This window comes from Somniosus microcephalus, unplaced genomic scaffold (genome assembly GCF_052327205.1).
Source record: "Somniosus microcephalus isolate GS21.2 unplaced genomic scaffold, FLI_Smic_1.0 unresolved_chr1, whole genome shotgun sequence".
NCBI classification, from domain to species: domain Eukaryota; kingdom Metazoa; phylum Chordata; class Chondrichthyes; order Squaliformes; family Somniosidae; genus Somniosus; species Somniosus microcephalus.
In genome coordinates, this window is record NW_028225179.1 from 54,197,419 (window position 1) to 54,203,418 (window position 6,000).

Consider the following 6,000-nt stretch of genomic DNA (forward strand, 5'->3'; position numbering starts at 1 on the left):
GAGACTGGGAGTGAGAGAGAGAGAGATTGGGAGTGTGAGAGAGAGAGAGATTGTGAGTGTCAGAGAGAGAGATTGGGAGTGTGAGAGAGAGAGATTGGGAGTGTGAGAGAGATTGGGAGTGTGAGAGAGAGAGATTGGAGTGAGAGAGAGAGAGACTGGGGGGAGAGAGAGGAGAGAGACTGGGGAGAGAGAGAGAGAATGGGGAGATAGAGAGAGAGAATGGGGAGATAGAGAGAGAGAGAGAGAGAGACTGAGGGGGAGAGAGAGAGCGACTGAGGGGGAGAGAGGGAGACTGGAGGAAAGAGAGAGAGATGAGGGAGAGAAAGAGAGTAGAGAGACGGGGGGAGAGAGAGGAGAGAGACTGGGGAAAGAGAGAGAGAGAATGGGGAAAGAGAGAGAGAGAATGGGGAGAGAGAGAGAGAGACTGAGGGGGGGAGAGAGAGAGACTGGGGGAGAGAGACGGGGAGAGAGAGAGAGAGACTGGGGAGAGAGAGAGAGATGGGCGAAGGGAGAGAGAGACTGGGGAGAGAGAGAGAGACTGGGGAGATAGAGAGAGCAAGAGAGCGACGGGGGGAGAGAGAGAGACCGGGTGGTGGGGGGAGAGAGAGAGAGAGACTGAGGGGAGAGAGAGAGAGATGGGGAGAGAGAGAGACTTGGGGGGAGAGGGAGAGAGTGGAGGGAGAGGGAGAGAGTGGGGGGAGAGAGAGAGAGAGAGACTGGGGGGAGAGGGAGAGAGTTGGGGAGAGAGAGAGAGAGAGACTGGGGGAGAGAGAGACTGGGGGAGAGAAAGACTGGAGGTGAGAGAGAGAGAGACTGGGGGGAGAGAGAGACTGGGGAGAGAGAGAGAGACTGGGTGGAGAGAGAGAGACTGGGGGAGAGAGAGAGACTGGGGGGGAGAGAGAGACTGGGGGGAGAGAGAGAGACTGGGGGGAGAGACAGAGACTGGGGGGGAGAGACAGAGACTGGGGGAGAGAGAGAGACTGGGGGAGAGAGAGAGACTGGGGGAGAGAGAGAGACTGGGGGAGAGCGAGAGACTGGGGGGAGAGAGAGAGACTGGGGGGGAGAGAGAGACTGGGAGAGAGAGAGAGAAACTGGGGGAGAGAGAGAGAGAGACTGGGGGAGAGAGAGAGAGAGACTGGGGGACAGAGAGAGAAAGACTGGTGGAGAGAGAGAGAGAGACTGGGGGGAGGGAGAGAGAGAGACTGGGGGAGAGAGAGGAGAGAGACAGGGGAGAGAGAGAGACTGGGGGAGAGAGAGAGACTGGGGGAGAGAGATGGGAGAGAGAGAGAGAGAGAGACTGGGAGGCAGAGAGAGAGAGAAACTGGGGGGAGGGAGAGAGAGAGACTGGGGGAGAGAGAGACTGGGGGAGAGAGAGAGACTGGGGGAGAGAGACGGGAGAGAGAGAGAGAGAGAGACTGGGAGGCAGAGAGAGAGAGAGAGCGACTGGGGGGGAAAGAGAGAGCGACGGGGGGGGAAGAGAGAGCGACTGGGGGGGAAGAGAGAGCGACTGGGGGGGAAGAGAGAGCGACTGGGGGGGAAGAGAGAGCGACTGGGGGGAAAGAGAGAGCGACTGGGGGGGAAAGAGAGAGCGACTGGGGGGGGAAGAGAGAGCGACTGGCGGGGGGGAAGAGAGAGCGACTGGGGGAGGGAAGAGAGAGCGACTGGGGGAGGGAAGAGAGAGCGACTGGGGGAGGGAAGAGAGAGCGACTGGGGGAGGGAAGAGAGAGCGACTGGGGGAGGGATGAGAGAGCGACTGGGGGGGAAGAGAGAGCGACTGGGGGGGGAAGAGAGAGCGACTGGGGGGAAGAGAGAGCGACTGGGGGGAAAGAGAGAGCGACTGGGGGGAAAGAGAGAGCGACTGGGGGGAAGAGAAAGCGACTGGCGGGGGGGAAGAGAGAGCGACTGGGGGAGGGAAGAGAGAGCGACTGGGGGAGGGAAGAGAGAGCGACTGGGGGAGGGAAGAGAGAGCGACTGGGGGAGGGAAGAGAGAGCGACTGGGGAGGGATGAGAGAGCGACTGGGGGGAAGAGAGAGCGACTGGGGGGGAAGAGAGAGCGACTGGGGGGGAAGAGAGAGCGCCTGGGGCGGAAGAGAGAGCGACTGGGGGTGAAGAGAGAGAGCGGGGGGGGGAAGAGAGAGAGCGGGGGGGAAGAGAGAGTGTGGGGGGGAGAGAGAGAGAGCAGGGGGGAAGAGAGAGAGCGACTGGGGTTGAAGAGAGAGAGCGACTGGGGGGGAAGAGAGAGAGTGGCTGGGGGGGGAAGAGAGAGCGACTGGGCGGGAAGTTCACAATAACAAAAGCAAAATCTACGCATGCTTTATAGATTTCCAGAAGGCTTTCGACTCCATCTGGCATGACGGTTTATTCCTGAAACTTATCGAAAGCGGGGTAGGGGGAAAAACATATGATGTAATTAAATCAATGTATACAAACAACAAATGTGCAGTTAAAATTGGAGACAAACAAACAAAATACTTCCCACAGGGGCGGGGGGTGACGCAGGGCTCACCAATCTCACCGACACTCTTTAATATTTACATAAATGAATTGGCAAAACTACTTGAACAATCTACAGCACCCGGCCTCACCCTATATGAATCCAAGGTTAAATTCCTCCTCTATGCAGACGACCTGGTTCTGCTGTCACCAACTAAGGAGGGTCTACAGCAGAACCTGGACCTGCTGGAGTCGTACTGCCAGACTTGGGCACTGACAATAAATCCCCAAAAAACCAAAGTCCTTGTGTTCCAGCAAAGATCCAAACATCAGGGACCCAAAATAAATTTCACACTAGGAACAACCAAAATTGAACAAACCACTAACTACACATACTTGGGCTTAAAAATCAGTTCTACGGGAAACTTCAAACTGGCTGTGAATGAACTGAAAGAGAAAGCAAGAAGGGCTTTCTATGCCATTAAAAAATCAATCCAAATAGATATCCCAATTAGCATTTGGCTAAAAATTTTCAAATCAGTAATTGAACCAATTGCACTCGATGGCAGTGAGGTATGGGGACCGCTAACACAACAAGAATTTGCAAAATGGGACAAACACCCAATTGAGATCCTACATGCAGAATTCTGTAAAAGTATCCTCCGGACTCAAAGGAAAACAGTAAACAATGCATGCAGGGTGGAACTAGGCCAATATCCATTAATAATCACTATCCAAAAAAGAGCCACCAAATTTTGGAATCACCTACAAATGAGCAACCCCCAATGCTATCACTACGACGCCCTGAAATGCCAAGAGCTGACCATAAAGAAGAATACCCTCAGTCAACTAGTCCTGGGGACTCAGTGAAGTAACTACTAACACTACTAACAATAACGAGCACCAGGACAGTGACAGCGTAACACAAAGAATTCGACCCAACACAATCGTCGCTAAGCAAAAGGAAAAATATCTGACCTATTGGGCAGAAACAACAAAAACCCAAAGCAAACTCAATTGCTACCTGGCCCTAAACAGACAATACAACATAGCTGATTACCTGACCATGGTAAAGGATAACAAACTGAGAAGAACCTTGGCAAGGTACAGACTTAGCGAACATAGCCTAGCGATCGAAAAAGGCAGACACAGACAGACCAGGCTGCCAAGAGAGGACAGGATATGCTCTCACTGCAGTCAGGGAGTAGTGGAGACAGAGATGCACTTCCTCACAGCCTGTGGAAAATATCAGGGCATCAGGGAGAATTTCTACCAAAAATTCTCACAAATATGCCCTGAATTCAGAAACCTGAATGACAACCAAAAACTCCCATACCTACTGGGGGAGGAGAGAAGATGTATAACACTGGTGGCACACTATGTTACAGCTTGCCATGAACAGAGGGACAACCAGTAAACTAAGAAAAGAGTATATATAAACAATGCGAATGTATATTTATACACTCAGGGATATAACTGTTTATACACTGTATGAATAGAACTGCGTTTATGTGTTCAACCATAAATGTATTTTGATGCTTTGGCAACATAAGATGTACCTTATCATGCCAATAAAGCGATTTGAATTTGAATTTGACTGGGGGGGAAGAGAGAGTGACTGGGGGGGGAAGAGAGAGCGACTGGGGGCGGGAAGAGAGAGCGACTGGGGGGAAGAGAGAGCGACTGGGGGGAAGAGAGAGAGCGACTGGGGGGAAGAGAGAGAGTGACTGGGGGGAAGAGAGAGCGCAACTGGGGGGGAAGAGAGAGCGACTGGGGGTAAGAGAGAGAGCGGGGGGAAGAGAGAGCGACTGGGGGGGAAGAGAGAGCGACTGGGGGGGAAGAGAGAGCGACTGGGGGGAAGAGAGAGCGACTGGGGGGGAGAGAGCGACTGGGGGGGAAGAGAGAGCGCGACGGGGGGAGAGAGAGCGACTGGGGGGGAGAGAGAGCGAATGTGGGGGGGAGAGAGAGCGACTGGGGGGAAGAGAACTCCCTCCCCCTCTCCCTCACACACCCCACTCACACTCCCCCCGTCTCCCTCACACTCCCCCCTCTCCCTCACACTCCCCCCTCCCTCACACTCCCCCCTCTCCCTCACACTCCCCCCCTCTCCCTCACACTCCCCCCCTCTCCCTCACACTCCCCCCTCTCCCTCACACTCCCCCCCTCCCTCACACTCCCCCCCCTCCCTCACACTCCACGTGAGTGGGGGGGAAGAGAGAGAGCGAGTGGGGGGGAGAGAGAGATCGAGTGGGGGGGGAAGAGAGAGATCGAGTGGGGGGAAGAGAGAGAGCGACTGGGGGGAAGAGAGAGAGCGACTGGGGGGAAGAGAGAGAGCGACTGGGGGGAAGAGGGGGGGAAGACGGGGGGAAGAAGGGGAGGGGGAAGAGGGGGGGAAGGGGAGGGGAAGGGGGGAAGGGGAGGGGGGGAAGAGGGGGAAGGGGGAGCGGAAGGGGAGGGGGGAAGGCGAGGGAGGGGGGAGGGGGAAGGGGGGAGGGGGGGGAGGGGGAGGGGAGGGGCTAGGGGGGAAGGGGAAGGGGAGGGGGAGGGTGGGGGGAGGGGAGGGGGGAGGGGCAGGGGTAGAGTCCCCGAGCCCCGCCCCCCCAATCACCCGAGGCCCGCCCCCCCATCTCCCGAGCCCCGCCTCCCCCGATCTCCCGAGCCCCGCCCCCCCCCGATCGCCCGAGCACCGCCCCCCCTGATATCCCGAGCCCCGCCCCCCGATCTCCCGAGCCCCGCCCCCCCGATCTCCGTAGCCACGCCCCCCCGATCTCCGCAGCCCCGACCCCCGACCCCCCGAGCCCCCGCCCCCCGCCGATCTCCGGAGCCCCGCCTCCCCCGATCTCCGGAGCCCCGCCCCCCCTGAGGGTGGCCCCCCCGATCTCCCGAGCCCCGCCCCCCCCGATCTGTAGTCCGGGCCCGCGATCTCCCGATGTCCCGCCCCGCGATCTCCCGATGTCGCCCCCCGATCTCCCGCCCCCCCGATCTCCCAATGTCCCGCCCCCCGCCCCCCCCGATGTCCCGAGCCCCGCCCCCCGCCCTCCCGAGCAGCGGCGTCCCACTCTCCGGAGCCCCGCCCTCCCGCTCTCCGGAGCCCCGCCCTCCAGATCGCCGATTGCGGCTGAGAGACCCGCCCGCCGCCCGAGCCGAGCGCGGAACAGAGAGACGTCGCGTCTCAGCTGCTCCTGCTGCGCGCGCACCCTGATCCTCGTGGCTGACGCCGTTGCCCCGGGTAACGTGACGGGGGGCCGGGGGGGGTGGTGGGGGGGTTGGTGAGGAGCTGAGCAGAAGCCCTAGCTCGGGCCTGGCTGGGCAAGAAAGGCCCAGGCTTTCAGGCCTAACAAAAAAACTGGAATATGTAGGAAAAGGAATGTTCAGGTCAGAAAAAATATTTACAAATGAATGAAGTTTTTTTTACAACAATTTAATAAATTCAATTTTATTTTGCTGGAAATGTATATTTGAAAAGAAAGACGCAGAAAGCAGGAAAAAGAATGGAAGCAAGATGGCGGCCACTCACCTCGGTTCAGAACGATAAGGCCCGCCCACACACGCACCGATTGGTCGACC